Source organism: Coregonus lavaretus (assembly GCF_964263955.1).
Source record: "Coregonus lavaretus genome assembly, chromosome: 5".
Taxonomy (NCBI): domain Eukaryota; kingdom Metazoa; phylum Chordata; class Actinopteri; order Salmoniformes; family Salmonidae; genus Coregonus; species Coregonus lavaretus.
Genome location: NC_139992.1, coordinates 9,000,311 through 9,017,319, shown reverse-complemented (window position 1 = coordinate 9,017,319; position 17,009 = coordinate 9,000,311). Strand labels below are relative to the sequence as shown.

Sequence of the window (17,009 nt, the reverse complement as noted above, 5' to 3'; positions counted from 1 at the left end):
CAATGTGATTTTCTGGATTTTGTTTTCTCAATTTGTCTGTCATAGTTGACGTGTACCTATGATGAAAATTACAGGCCTCTCTCATCTTTTTAAGTGGGAGAACTTGCACAATTGGTGGCTGACTGTATGCAATAACACACCTTCTTTAACAGCTTCAACATCACACAAACAGAGCTATTGCGAGATGGAGAAAAAGATTGAGACTAATGCGTATTTGTGCTGTGTCAGACCGTCACTGACAGAGGTCTCTCAAGACTAAGTGGTGATCTGTCTATTGTGCTTTGACAGTTTGATCTGACAGTGATTTCCAGGATCAGGCTTATCCAGCTTAGATTTCAATTGGTTTCAAATGTCCTACTACTCCACCCACCTAGAGTTTGTAGTAGTGCTGGGTCATTCAACCGAAAATGATCGACACCGAACATACCCATCACTTATCGCAGGCATTTTGCTGATATCGTTCCATTACGATAAGCAGCCTATACTAGAGAAATGTGAAGTTTGAAATGAAATAAGTTTGCTAATATAGGTGATTGTTAAATGGGATAATTGATGGTTACAACCATAGTAGTAGATACAAGTAGTAGTAGTTTAAAGGATAATTAAACAAAAACTGTAGTTCACATTGTTATTATCATATCATTCTATTTATTGTTATCGCATCAATTCAAGCAATTTATCGCAATATGGTAGTACAGTTCATGTCATACCATCTACCAGCTACCTATGAAGCACTGCATGAATATGTGAAACCCAGCATATACCGTAGCTATAGCCTGTCTCAAGCTACTTGACCCCATGAACTGTCAACTGGCAAACAAAAAAATTCAGAGGGTTTAAAAGTTTTAAAAAACATCACAAATGTGAATTATAGTATTCTTAAGCTTTGCTTATATAGGTAACCTAAAATGTGCACAGGAGGACAAAGCAGTCTTTCAAACCTCAGATGCTAAGTCTCAATGAAATAGGTGAGCCTGGAACTGCAGGTGGTTTCCCAATACAAGGCACTATATTAAATGGAAAAACATAAGGCTTTTTACAGCTGGGGAGGAAGCTCGTTCAAGGGAATATGACAGTTAAACAGGTAGAGCTGGTATGTGCATTTTGACAATAAACCAATTAGGCTCTATAGCTTTTCAATGTGCCACCTGTAACATGCTCTAAACTGGAGCACTACGTACGCACTTCTCATCTTCTCTTATTGATTTTAGGGGCACTGGCGGTAACAGGCCAACATTTGAATAAAGTTGGTTTTAGAGGCAATGGCTGTAATAGGCCAGCATTTAAATGAAGTCGGTTTTAGGGGGACTGGCGATAACAGGCCAACACTTAAATAAAGCCGGTTTTAGGGGGACATTTAAAAGTCCTGCACAGTCATCCTATTTCCCAAGTAAAAATAGCCTTCGAATGACCAAACCATCACCCATAATATTTTGACGCTATTAAAATGCTCAGAATTGAAGAAATTGTACCTTTTTTCTCATCTCTAACTATCAGGAAACCTGAAAGAACATGCTATATTCATGAGCTCACCTTGACTGGCAGCTTTTAAACACTCTTGTGGTCGTTGCCAGGTAACAAGGTAAACAACAGATGTGGTAAAGGAGTCAATGGAACGCAGACATTCCATTGACCAGATTGGCATGCCTTCAACAAATCTGATCCAACAAAGTGGATATTTGTCAAATCCATCAAGGTCCACAATGTGGTTACTTAAGTCCGATTTTGATATATTTGGCTATTTTCGCTGCATAACATGTAGAAGTTGCCCCTTCGCATGTTTACAAGAAATGACTGCTAAATGCTAACTCCCGTTCATATAAGCTGGTTAGCATAGCTAGCATACAGAAATCGTAGATGGTAGTGAAAGTCGTTTTTAACTGTAATGCAGTTGATTGGTAACGATGACATTAACATGTGTTGGGGTTGACATCCATACCAGCATTATACTCCGATGTTTACCTCAACATAGTGTGAAATACACATAAACAATAACCTAAATGTAGGGTAATTTAGCTCGGGGGCAATGAGGAGACTCGGGATCTTTCCCCCACGGCCCATTCCCCTACGTGTTTCCATGGCAATTCCATTGTTTTGTTCGAGTTCAATTTACCTCTTTACCGCATCTGTGGGCCACATGTCATTGATGACCAGGTAAACAATGGGCCACATGTCATTGATGACCAGGTAAACAATGGGCCACATGTCATTGATGACCAGGTAAACAATGGGCCAAATGTCATTGATGACCAGGTAAACAATGGACCAAATGTCATTGATGACCAGGTAAACAATGGACCACATGTCATTGATGACCAGGTAAACAATGGACCATATGTCATTGATGACCAGGTAAACAATGGACCATATGTCATTGATGACCAGGTAAACAATGGACCACATGTCATTGATGACCAGGTAAACAATGGACCACATGTCATTGATGACCAGGTAAACAATGGACCATATGTCATTGATGACCAGGTAAACAATGGACCAAATGTCATTGATGACCAGGTAAACAATGGACCACATGTCATTGATGACCAGGTAAACAATGGACCACATGTCATTGATGACCAGGTAAACAATGGACCAAATGTCATTGATGACCAGGTAAACAATGGGCCACATGTCATTGATGACCAGGTAAACAATGGACCATATGTCATTGATGACCAGGTAAACAATGGACCAAATGTCATTGATGACCAGGTAAACAATGGACCACATGTCATTGATGACCAGGTAAACAATGGACCACATGTCATTGATGACCAGGTAAACAATGGACCAAATGTCATTAATGACCAGGTAAACAATGGGCCATATGTCATTGATGACCAGGTAAACAATGGGCCACATGTCATTGATGACCAGGTAAACAATGGACCAAATGTCATTGATGACCAGGTAAACAATGGGCCACATGTCATTGATGACCAGGTAAACAATGGACCATATGTCATTGATGACCAGGTAAACAATGGACCAAATGTCATTGATGACCAGGTAAACAATGGACCACATGTCATTGATGACCAGGTAAACAATGGACCACATGTCATTGATGACCAGGTAAACAATGGACCAAATGTCATTAATGACCAGGTAAACAATGGGCCATATGTCATTGATGACCAGGTAAACAATGGGCCACATGTCATTGATGACCAGGTAAACAATGGACCACATGTCATTGATGACCAGGTAAACAATGGACCACATGTCATTCCGAGCCTTATAGTATGCCTCAACCCATTTTCTCTGCAAAATGCTCTCATGGTCAACAGAGCTGATCGTCGACTGTTGGATATCAGACCAACAGCAGCAATACACAATTGCATTTAAATTGTTTTGTAACTAATTACAGAGTACAGTTCACTGATACACTTCTTCACAATAATGAGTAAAGCCTGAGTCACCTTAAAAGCTTAGGCATAAGGGAATGTAGATGAAAACAGCGTACAATAAGTGCACTGGACAATTTATTGATGTCTCTGCATTAGCATTATAAATGACAATATGCTCAATGTTGTATTGATCAGACATTTATTTGATCATTTACAATAGGCCAGCATAGCTGAAATATTGATCAACATGAACAATCATGAGAAATAAAGGTGAGAAATATTAGTGAGACATCATTTGACAGAATAATCAATATTAGAGCCATAAGCCTAATATAGACAGCCTGCCACTCTACCAGTGTGCAGGACCCATTGATTCGTACAATTTGTAACACTCATCTCCCGTCCGAATGCTTGACAAAAACAACGTGAAGTAACAAAGTGTGATGTCGTATCACATAAAAGTGAATTACTTAAATTTTTACAGAGATTGATGGGGAGGGGAGAGGAGGGGGACCCGTGTAGAGCTCTGTGCGGGAATAATGTATTAATCCCCCTCCCGCCCGCTGGCTTTCTGTCTGACTCCCACCAGCTACCGCAAGAACTGGTCCCGAACCCAACAGCAGTCCCGCAATGTTATTTTAGGCGTATGTGATGCTGCTCACTTGCCAGCCATGGTCCCAGCAATTGTGTGCCCTATAGGCAATATAAAAATACGCAAAAAATAATGTAAGAAATAGGTTAAATTACCAGAGATTCTCACATGGCCCATTATATTAGGCCACTGATATTACTGGGCTATATCAACAAATAGGCTAGACGTAGTTTGAAGAGAGCCGAGTTGGAGAGACTTGCACTTTCTCTTGAGCTACGCTTATTAGCCTGCCTTTTCTAGGCAATGTAGTAAACTATAGCCTAATCATTTTTAGGAAGTACATTTCCTTGGAAACATAACTGCCCTGTGGTTCTCCCCCCAGCAAAGGCAGCCTACTCTATCTCATTAGACCACACATATACTAGGCACACTTGATCTTGCACGCCCAACTAGGAGAGGAGAGGTTTGAAGCAGTGAATCCTGAGAGTGTGAGAATAATGCAACAAAGATGTGTTTTTATTACAACAGGTAGACTAACGCATACAAACAAAGAGACAACCGTTTCCAAATAATCGTCAGGACAACAAAACTATTTTCATCCCGATGTCTGATCTGACCACCTGATCCCAACCGCAGCATGAAAGATGCCGACCGCGCCGCAACCATCTCTGTCGGGACCCGCAGGTCCTGCAGCCCTCTAGACCCATGTACTCCGATTCAATCAAACAGGCGTCAGTCACCCCCAAGATTGAAGCGGGAGACAACTCCAGCTATAGCCTCCTCGTCAGGCCTCTCAAACTGGGCAGACAGGGGTCCTGGGATGGACAGATCAGGCCTCTCAAACTGGGCAGACAGGGGTCCTGGGATGGACAGATCAGGCCTCTCAAACTGGGCAGACAGGGGTCCTGGGATGGACAGATCAGGCCTCTCTCACTGGGCAGACAGGGGTCCTGGGATGGACAGATCAGGCCTCTCTCACTGGGCAGACAGGGGTCCTGGGATGGAAAGATCAGGCCTCTCTCACTGGGCAGACAGGGGTCCTGGGATGGACAGATCAGGCCTCTCTCACTGGGCAGACAGGGGTCCTGGGATGGACAGATCAGGCCCCTCTCACTGGGCAGACAGGGGTCCTGGGATGGATAGATCAGGCCTCTCTCACTGGGCAGACAGGGGTCCTGGGATGGACAGATCAGGCCTCTCTCACTGGGCAGACAGGGGTCCTGGGATGGACAGTTCAGGCCTCTCTCACTGGACAGACAGGGGTCCTGGGATGGACAGATCAGGTCTCTCTCACTGGGCAGACAGGGGTCCTGGGATGGACAGATCAGGCCTCTTTCACTGGGCAGACAGGGGTCCTGGGATGGACAGATCAGGCCTCTCAAACTGGGCAGACAGGGGTCCTGGGATGGACAGATCAGGCCTCTCTCACTGGGCAGACAGGGGTCCTGGGATGGACAGATCAGGCCTCTCTCACTGGGCAGACAGGGGTCCTGGGATGGACAGATCAGGCCTCTCTCACTGGGCAGACAGGGGTCCTGGGATGGACAGATCGCACAGCTTCCTCACATACGACGCTGGATCAAAGGTGACCTCGTTGAAGAGGAGATCCAGAAGCCTGTCTATGTAGCCTGTAATGTTTTGTTTGTTAAATGTAGTGAATTTAATTTCCTTTCATTTACTGTTCTGAGTTATGATGCTATTCATTCGTTGATGTAGTGACCTAATCATTCTACAATGGTTTTTCTGGGGGGTTTGAAGTACTCAATTTGAAATACGCAACACTTGGTTGTGGACCTTTTTGTTAAACTTTTCAATGTTTGCATTTTGAATTTTTGTGTGCTTGAAATGCTCAATTAATTTGAAATGAATAACTATGACTTACAGTATGTTGGGTCTGTCTTCACAGGCTTCACAGCATATCCCCTCTTCTTTGCTTGGGAAAGCTGATTATGTATCACAGCATTCCTGCTGCAGTGGTTACCTGGGAAGCTGTGCAGACAGAGTAGATGTTGGGTTTTCTAAAATGTCTATCATTACAGCTTGATGATAGTGGAATAATAAAGTCAAATAATGATCCCCCCCCCCCCCCCCCCATCACCATGATTAGCCCCAATGACACAAACTACGTCAACTGTAAGACAACCCACCCAATGGAATGGCAGAATATGATTTCCAGGGTAAATTACATATACTATACACACTCCGCAACTCCTTTTGTGGACAACATTCCTTCGTGCCAGCTGTGTGCTGGTAGTTCTCAGACTCAATGTAGAGGACTTGGGGATGGAAGAACCAATACCATATAGTGACTATAAGGTGTGTTACAGAAAATATACAGTTAACAAGTCAAAGCAGCCACAGCCCCAATTGATAAAGCAACTTCACTCTAAATGTGTACTATACACGTGTCACATGATGGTAATTTTCCATTCAGCCTGTCCATCTGAAATTAAAAGCAGCCACTGCTGTTGGATGTCTTCATTCCTCGGAAAATAGTGTAACGTTAAATTAAGACTATGGCATCCAATCACGACACAGTGTGCTTTTTCCGGCATGCTGGTAAGTAGCTTGCTAATTAAAAGTCACAACCCAGATGAAAAGGGGTTAGTTACCAGTATCGTTCTGCTTGAGCTATCTTACAGTTTGTAACAAAGCCATATGAAGAGCACATGTGATGACGGTTTTAAGGCGTACATATTTAAATTCGATAAGATTATAAGACGCTACCATTGGTGTATAACATTTCCGGGCTTTATGTGACGTTGCATAAAACCAGAAGTAATGCCTGCCTCCTGAATCCAAGTGTTTGACATGGGGGGGACCAGTAACTTTACGATCAACTTTGTCAATGTACCAACAACAGCAATGTTTCATACTTGGGTCAACCTACTATGAACTGGTTTAATCCAAATATCATCCAATTTGATGAAAAACATGATTTTCACTTTTCGAAATAAACAGGCCAACATTTAAATAAAGTGTTAGTAGATCAACTTAAGATCCTTTATAAAACTCACCAGTCACACCAAAATATTGACTCACCCAGTCACACCAAAATATTGACTCACCCAGTCACACCAAAATATTGACTCACCAGTCACACCAAAATATTGACTCACCCAGTCACACCAAAATATTGACTCACCCAGTCACACCAAAATATTGACTCACCCAGTCACACCAAAATATTGACTCACCCAGTCACACCAAAATATTGACTCAACCAGTCACACCAAAATATTGACTAACCCAGTCACACCAAAATATAAACTTTTCATGTGCATTGACTCACTTACTCAGCACCATCAGTTTCCACGAGGAACTATACAGTTGAATGGAGTCACTTTCTCTCTCTTTAAAAGAGTACCTGGTTTAATAGGCTGTATAATTGGACCATTCAACTTGGCGATTACCCTCATTAATGTTTTGAGAGCTTTACCTCAACGGTCTAGGGTCTTTGATCGTTGTTAATTAACGAGACACAATGCCTTCTCCAAAACTTCAGTGACCCAGAGCAGAGCAGCCCATTGGGCCATTACCCCAGTCAGTCTGCCTGTGCCTTTGTCGGCCTTGCTCCTCCGAGATCTAATCTGTAGAGATGATGAGAGATTGGGTCCTATCCCGGAGTGCCCTTGTCAGATTAAGATTAAATGAAACATCTTGAGCTGTTCCACCTGGGCCCAGGGCCAAGGTAATTGAATAGAGATGCCTGGACGTTTTATCCAGCTAGGTTGAGTATAGTAATCCCTTTCGTCTCTCCTGGTTTCTCAAATGTCACCTGAGTGCAGAGGTGGTGGTGGCGATGGGCCTGCTGCCTGTGCATTCTATGGGGCAGTGCCACGGCAAAGATTCAATCAGACAATGCCCTGTGTAGGTCTCTCCTGGGTCAGAGTTGTTGGAGCAACTCTTAACTCAGCAGTCCAATGAGAAACCATTGCTTTAGCCATTCAGCTTTGGCCAGGGCAAAACACCTTCTGGTCACAGGTGCCAACATTAAGATCAACATCATTGTAACTCTTCATTTGGGACAGGATTAGAAATGAAGACTGTTTATGGCCATGAGATCTTTCCACACCACATGTGTGATTCACCACCTTGGAGACTAACCAGAGAGAGCCTCCCACTCTGAATGGCAGATCCATGATAGAGTTTAGTAAGTATTCACAAGTCAGTACTGCAGGAACACAGATGTGAGAAAAATAAATAAATTAAAAGCTTTGGCACTTCTATCTTATTCAGTACTCTTGTTTCCAGACAAATCTCTCCCACCTCTCTTTCTGACTTACCCTATCTAGGTTAAAATGCTGATGAAAGATAACCTTATGAGTTCCTACACGTTTCCCTCAGGTAGGACACAATGGTCAATGTGCCAATGGTCATAAGGCACTCTTATCAGTCATTGTGGCAACCCGTTTGTCTTTGGGTCATAAATCAGCCCTGGACAGGGACCATCCCATCCCATCGTCCACTCCTCTTTTTAACAATGGCACATCCATGGGCATTATTTATTTTGACACTATGGGTTGGAAAACTACCAGTCAAATGAGAATAAATGTGGAAATGTTGTATAATATCTCATATGCATTTAATTCGACTGGGGATTTCTAAAGACCCCACAGCGAGGCAGATTTCTTGAGGTAACTATGTTTAAGTATGTGGGGGGCGGGGGAAGCCTGAGTAGGTGAAGTACATCAATCTCTCTCTACACACAATGATATCCTGTCCTCATCTTGTCACTGACATAAACGAGCAGGTAGGTTGCATGACAATGGAATAACACTCAGATGACACCTGTGATGGAGCTGTACTGTAGCCTCATGGATGAACCGTTTTGCATGGCTTTATTAAGACCCTACAGTGAGGGGAAAAAAGGATTTGATCCCCTGCTGATTTTGTACGTTTGCCCACTGACAAAGACATGATCAGTCTATTATTTGAATGGTATGTTTATTTGAACAGTGAGAGACAGAATAACAACAACAAAATCCAGAAAAACTATAAACAATAAATTGATTTGCATTTTAATGAGGGAAATAAGTATTTGACCCCTCTGCAAAACATGACTTAGTACTTGGTGGCAAAACCCTTGTTGGCAATCACAGAGGTCAGACGTTTCTTGTAGTTGGCCACCAGGTTTGCACACATCTCAGGAGGGATTTTGTCCCACTCCTCTTTGCAGATCTTCTCCAAGTCATTAAGGTTTCGAGGCCTTTGTTGCCTTGGCCGTGTGTTTTGGGTCATTGTCATGCTGGAATACCCATCCACGATCCATTTTCAATGCCCTGGCTGAGGGAAGCAGGTTCTCACCCAAGATTTGACGGTACATGGCCCCGTCCATCGTCCCTTTGATGCGGTGAAGTTGTCCTGTCCCCTTAGCAGAAAAACACCCCCAAAGCATAATGTTTCCACCTCCATGTTTGACGGTGGGGATGGTGTTCTTGGGGTCATAGGCAGCATTCCTCCTCCTCCAAACACGGCGAGTTGAGTTGATGCCAAAGAGCTCGATTTTGGTCTCATCTGACCACAACACTTTCACCCAGTTCTCCTCTGAATCATTCAGATGTTCATTGGCAAACTTCAGACGGGCATGTATATGTGCTTTCTTGAGCAGGGGGACCTTGCAGGCGCTGCAGGATTTCAGTCCTTCACGGCGTATTGTGTTACCAATTGTTTTCTTGGTGACTATGGTCCCAGCTGCCTTGAGATCATTGACAAGATCCTCCCATGTAGTTCTGGGCTGATTCCTCACCGTTCTCATGATCATTGCAACTCCACCAGGTGAGATCTTGCATGGAGCACCAGGCCGAGGGAGATTGACAGTTATTTTGTGTTTCTTCCATTTGCGAATAATCGCACCAACTGTTGTCACCAAGCTGCTTGGCGATGGTCTTTTAGCCCATTCCAGCCTTGTGTAGGTCTACAATCTTGTCCCTGACATCCTTGGAGAGCTCTTTGGTCTTAGCCATGGTGGAGAGTTTGAATGTGATTGATTGATTGCTTCTGTGAACAGGTGTCTTTTATACAGGTAACAAGCTGAGATTAGGAGCACTCCCTTTAAGAGTGTGCTCCTAATCTCAGCTCGTTACCTGTATAAAAGACACCTGGGAGCCAGAAATCTTTCTGATTTAGAGGGGGTCAAATGCTTATTTCCCTCATTAAAATGCAAATCAATTTATAACATTTTTGACATGCGTTTTTCTGGATTTTGTTGTTGTTATTCTGCCTCTCAATGTTCAAATAAACCTACCATTAAAATTATAGACTGATCATTTCTTTGTCAGTGGGCAAACGTACAAAATCAACAGGGGATCAAATACTATTTTCCCCTCACTGTATACCTCAAAGCCCTGATGTCATTGCATTAACAACATATGGGTTCTTCCTGACCCTGTATAATTATCATATGACTTATTCATGTAATGTTATGTTCTCATTTCACTCCTGTAGGAGTTGCTTCGATTTTTCACTAATGTTAAATCCTTGCTGCAGGGGAGTTTATCCAAACGCCTTCTGAACAAAACTGTTTCCATCTTGTCATCCAAAGTGATTTACTTTGGCAAGATTCCATCGAGTCTTGAAGTGAAGAAAATGCTCACAAACTACTGTATGTGAGCAGCTTTTATATAATAATAGTTTATATGTAGCTTTCTTTTATTATTAATGCGTATTACAGTTTGTAACATTATTATTATTATTAACATAACATTTGTTGCAGGGGTTTATTTGGAGGGAGATACAATGTGGGGTTAAACACTGAGGAGACCGAATGAAAACTGAGAACACATTTTTCCCTCTCCACCTTTCCCCTTGCCATCTCTCTGGTCATCTTACCCCACCACCCTCCATCACTCTCTCTCTCACTCCGTCTATACATCTCTCCATCTGTCTCCTTCCCTCTCTCCTTTCCCTCCACGGGGAAAAGCCGACCAGTGAACAAGGCCACCACTTCAGCAGAGTGATAAAAAGTTGATGGTAGTGTTGAAGTCAGTTATACGACACAGAAGAGGAAAAACACCAAAAGCAACTTAAAACCCTGGCCAGCATCCAAGCGGTTTAATGAAGAACCGTATGCAACAAACTGGTGACTAACAAAAGGAGCTTGAGAATGTGCTTGGATCCACATTGTAGAGGAGCGTTGGGCCAGTAACTGAAAGGTTGCTGGATCGAATCCCCGAGCTGACAAGGTCAAAATCTGTCGTTCTGCCCCTGAGCAAGGCAGTTAACCCCTGAGCAAGGCAGTTAACCCCTGAGCAAGGCAGTTAACCCCTGAGCAAGGCAGTTAACCCCTGAGCAAGGCAGTTAACCCCTGAGCAAGGCAGTTAACCCCTGAGCAAGGCAGTTAACCCCTGAGCAAGGCAGTTAACCCCTGAGCAAGGCAGTTAACCCCCAACAACAACTGCTCCCCGGGCGCCGATGACGTGGATGTCGACTGTTTCAGAGGGGTTGGGTTAAATGCGGAAGACACATTCCAGTTGAATGCATTCAGTTGTACAACTGACTAGGTTTCCCCCTTTCCCTACTGTGATATTGATTACTGCACTGTTGGGTAGAGCTTACCAGTTAAGATTTTCACTGTACTTGTGCATGTGACAATAAAAGTTGAAACTGAAATGTGCTTCTCCTTGACTATAAACTAACCCAGAAGTCTCTGAGGGGTAATTCCACAGTGACAGAGTGATGCCAACACTCTGCTTTTGTTGTTTGTTTTTTAAACTTTCAAATGTCAAACAAAAACCAATGATTGCGAAGTTAAACAAACCATACAACTCTATGCGCAAGGACTACTTTGAACAATTTCCACACATTTACTTGAAGAACAGAGCAGATGCAAAGTTTGGTGACAGAATGACAGCACAAACAACACAAGCCATAATTCTGTCATCAAACTTTGCATCTGCTCTGTTCTTCAAGGAAATGGGGGGGGGGGGGGAATGCCAACTCTACCCCCTACTCTTCCCACACACATTGCACCAGACTAGTGTGGGGGTCATCTGTTTTGAGCTTGTTTTAGTTGTGCTGTAGCAGTTGGTGTGTATGGGACCATGCTGAGTAGCCTAGCAGCAGTCTATGGGACCATGCTGAGTAGCCTAGCAGCAGTCTATGGGACCATGCTGAGTAGCCTAGCAGCAGTCTATGGGACCATGCTGAGTAGCCTAGCAGCAGTCTATGGGACCATGCTGAGTAGCCTAGCAGCTGTCTATGGGACCATGCTGAGTAGCCTAGCAGCAGTCTATGTGACCATGCTGAGTAGCCTAGCAGCTGTCTATGGGACCATGCTGAGTAGCCTAGCAGCAGTCTATGGGACCATGCTGAGTAGCCTAGCAGCAGTCTACGGGACCATGCTGAGTAGCCTAGCAGCAGTCTACGGGACCATGCAGAGTAGCCTAGCAGCAGTCTATGGGACCATGCTGAGTAGCCTAGCAGCAGTCTATGGGACCATGCTGAGTAGCCTAGCAGCAGTCTATGGGACCATGCTGAGTAGCCTAGCAGCAGTCTATGGGACCATGCTGAGTAGCCTAGCAGCAGTCTATGGGACCATGCTGAGTAGCCTAGCAGCAGTCTATGGGACCATGCTGAGTAGCCTAGCAGCAGTCTATGGGACCATGCTGAGTAGCCTAGCAGCAGTCTATGGGACCATGCTGAGTAGCCTAGCAGCAGTCTATGGGACCATGCTGAGTAGCCTAGCAGCAGTCTATGGGACCATGCTGAGTAGCCTAGCAGCAGTCTATGGGACCATGCTGAGTAGCCTAGCAGCTGTCTATGGGACCATGCTGAGTAGCCTAGCAGCAGTCTATGGGACCATGCTGAGTAGCCTAGCAGCAGTCTATGGGACCATGCTGAGTAGCCTAGCAGCAGTCTATGGGACCATGCTGAGTAGCCTAGCAGCAGTCTATGGGACCATGCTGAGTAGCCTAGCAGCAGTCTATGGGACCATGCTGAGTAGCCTAGCAGCTGTCTATGGGACCATGCTGAGTAGCCTAGCAGCAGTCTATGGGACCATGCTGAGTAGCCTAGCAGCAGTCTATGGGACCATGCTGAGTAGCCTAGCAGCAGTCTATGGGACCATGCTGAGTAGCCTAGCAGCAGTCTATGGGACCATGCTGAGTAGCCTAGCAGCAGTCTATGGGACCATGCTGAGTAGCCTAGCAGCAGTCTATGGGACCATGCTGAGTAGCCTAGCAGCAGTCTATGGGACCATGCTGAGTAGCCTAGCAGCAGTCTATGGGACCATGCTGAGTAGCCTAGCAGCAGTCTATGGGACCATGCTGAGTAGCCTAGCAGCAGTCTATGGGACCATGCTGAGTAGCCTAACAGCTGTCTGGACAAAGCAAACCAATAGTACCCTCTAGTAAGTGATGCTTTAGTAAGCCTTGCTTAGATTTAGTTTCAAATCAAATATCTTTCATGATAATGACCTAACACAAAAATAAATATACGTAGTGTATGATTTCAGAGCTATATACTGTATCAGCTGTATATTTACAGGAGACATTTCAAATAAATACACATATATAGAAACTGCCAAAGGCAATATATTTATGTTGGCTGTGCATTTCTGTTTCCTGAAAGCTGTGTGGCCATGGCTTGGCCCTGGGTGACAGATTGAGACAGGGGTCAGCTGTGGATCCCTGGGCGGGCAGGACACACACAGACAGGCCATGTGCCACTGCAACTGTCATTGCTGAACATTAACTGAGAGAGAGGGAGGGGTATCTGGTTGGATGGTTTCCAGACCACTAGAAGAAGAAAAAAAACTGATTAAATTGTAGGTTAGGCTACTCCACTAAAAACACAATATGGTTTACTAAATGCATATATATTTTTACAGAATTCTGGCTCATACTTGTTGAATGATCACATGTTCTGTGTTGTGGTTTGATTCACAGTTATGGACAGTGAGTGACACTAAATAAACATTTCCATCCCTCAGTTCTGCCAGTAGTCCATAGCTGAGAGTACAGACACTCAGATGTTCATTGTTTCTCCTATAGCTCAAGAATTGGAAACTATTGCGCATGTTTTTCGCACACTATTTCAATGGGCCATACAATGGCCTTTGTTCCATGGTTAAACATGTCTCCAACAGTTGTCTGCTGGATGGACAACAGTTCACAATGGACTACATGACTGTAAGTCGCTTTGGATAAAAGCGTCTGCTAAATGGCATATTATATATTATATTATATTATATTACTACAATGAATGTAGCCATCGTCGATAACACTATTTGCGCTGAGGAAAATTACATATTTTACATGGTCTACACACCGCTGCTTCTCGTTCCCCACAATTTACCACTCCTGTAATCATTTCCATATCCGACGAAGGATGATCATTAAGTTTTCTGTAATACTGATAATAATGCCTCGATATAAAATATACTGTAGAATGTTCTCTATCAATCACGTATTGCGCTTTCCTCTCACGTGAGCCAATGCAACACAGTGTAACTTACTTGATGGCAGTATTTGTTTCTGGATTCAGTTGAAAACGGAGAGGTGTCTTTATCTTCGCCTACAGCTTCGGTGCATGAACCATGTTGACTCTTCCCGGTGGTTGGCAGGGCGGCGGGCGCAGTGGGACCGGGAAAGAGGCGGGAGAGCCAACCGGAGGGCGGAGCTGAAGGGCAGGTTAAGTTTTTTTCCCCTCTCGAGGAGAAGTGGATGTGGAAGCTTGCGTGGGCTAATGTCATGACTCAAATCTCACCCGCACAAGTTTGAATATGGAAATTACACAATTTCCCAATAAAAAAAAATCATTTTGATTAAAATAATATTCCGCTTTTTATTCTCTCCGAAACAAAGGGTTCAGTCTAGGTCCAATATTATTATGTATGCTTATGTAAATAAGTAGCCTTGAGCTATTGTTTGCTAACAATAGACTTGTTCAGTGTCATCTTATGATTATTTATTATATCTTGACATCTGACAATTGAGTCTTACACCATGCAGTCATCATCACCTTCACAAGTTTGGACAAAAATAACAGTTGTGGTAGCCTATAGATACAGGACAGATACGTCTTGTGATGAACATCTATCGATTGCATGTGATGAGAAAACTGCTATATATAGCTTCTCTTTAACCACGAAACACTTGCGGTGCATTGTTGCCTCAGAAACACTTGCTTTACAAACCTATCAATCAGACAAAGAGTTAGGCCTACTAACAGTGCCCAAAGACACTTAAGAAGAAGGAGAGAAAGAGAGAGAGAAAAGCAAATGAGATAAATTAAATTAAAAACAGGAAATGACGTTTAGCTCAGGAATTTGACAGAAGACAACAGTCATCATTCAGCCATCATGATAATACCTTAAGGAGGGGTCATTCATATTTGTAAGACTTAAAATCAGGAACATAAATCAATTCATGACTTTCACCAGGAAGCAAGTATGAGAGGTGAATGAATGCCATATACCCTGTTCAAAGACACCTTAATAGAACACATTTCACAACAGCTTAATGTGGTAGGCTATGCGAGACTGCCTTTTTAAAACCTCATACAAAGTTCAGCAAAACACTTATTTTGGCTTTGTGAACTAGAATGAAAGACGCAGTCATCGATATCAACAAAGCACGAAATTTGATACATGAGACAGAGCATATATCTACATAAACATTAGTCTGACTATCACTTAGCACCGTGAATACAAGTGGATCACAAAGTGGACAAGTCACATGGAGGAAATAGACCAATGATAACAATGACAACTGTTTATCATTTATAAAACATTCACATTGTGTTACTTCTTTCGAGGGGAGAGCTTAAATCCAGAAAGACCAAACATGAAATCCCTGATAAACCCTATAACTCTAACACTCCAGTTCAGACTACTCATACACTGCAAGATGTACTGATTGGATGATCAGCATCATGGCAGGACCAACCAATCACACGTCTCATTATCTCATCAACTTCAAAATACCACAGGGTATTCAATCATCTTTCTGGTCCATGTTTCTATACCTTCATTTACAGTTTTTCTAAATTGCTAAAACACTAAAACCCATTGGCTGAACAAAGTTCTCAGTTGCCTGGACTCATTTAGCTAATTATGCAGTCTGTTGTCAATACCTTAAACCATTTCACATGGTAAAACACAATTTGCAGATCTCACTTAGACTTTTCAGCAAAACTCTAAACACATTCTCATTCTCAAAACACATTCTGCACTCTAATGCACATGTCATCCATACTGGTAAACACAAGTGGCAACAATCAAATACAAATAGAGAACACATGTCATTGATTGAACACAACCACTCAAAATTGATTTAACCTGTTTCAAATGATGCGCCACAACCAATATAAGCCAGTTCAGAGAGCAAACAGGTTGTTGAAGATGGGAAGGAGAAAGTCCGAGAATGGATAGAAGAAACAATGTGAGAGGACGAGTGCGTATGCGAGGTGGGCGACGAAGAGGAGGAGGAGGGCAAGAAAGAGGAAGAGGAGGACGAAGAGGAAGACAAAGAGTGGAAATATCTGATGAAATTCGAGCAACAGTCATAGACCATGTTCTTGTCCATAGACTGACAATGAGGGAAGCAGGACTTAAGAGTGCAACCCAATTTCAGCCGATTTTCTGTGTCCACCATAGTAAGGACATTCAGAGAAGAGAACAGGTACCATATACTACTGTATTTTTGTAATTGCAAATGTACTGTACTACACTATATGCAGCTGTTTCAATAGACATGTGTAAAGTTAATCACTGTATGTATTGTACTGCATGAATATGTTTTGTAACTGCACAACTACTTTTTGTAGAATTGCAAGGCTGCCACATGCAGGTGGAAGGACAGCTATATTCACTCGGGAGCAAGAGGCCGTTATAGTTGGCATGGTCCTTCAAGATAATGCAATACGACTCAGAGAAATCCAGGAATGAGTGATACAAGACACACACTTCCAGGGAATCGACAGTGTGAGCATTTCCACAATTTACCGTGTCCTCCATCGTAACAGGATGCGAATGAAACAAGTATACAGAGTACCTTTTGAGTGCAACTCACCAAGGGTGAAAGAACTGCGAGCTCAGTATGTGCAAGTAAGTGTACATTCAG

General features: G+C 43.3%; 1 long non-coding RNA gene across 1 annotated transcript; it reads right to left on the bottom strand.

The window, feature by feature from the left end:
* Nucleotides 1–3,537: 3,537 nt before the first annotated feature.
* LOC311129940 lies at nucleotides 3,538–14,519 on the bottom strand. The gene is made up of 3 exons (XR_014613325.1): nucleotides 14,402–14,519; nucleotides 5,828–5,934; nucleotides 3,538–5,573 (listed from the first exon to the last, which is right to left on the bottom strand). It is a non-coding gene; the product is annotated as an uncharacterized lncRNA (long non-coding RNA).
* Nucleotides 14,520–17,009: the final 2,490 nt, after the last annotated feature.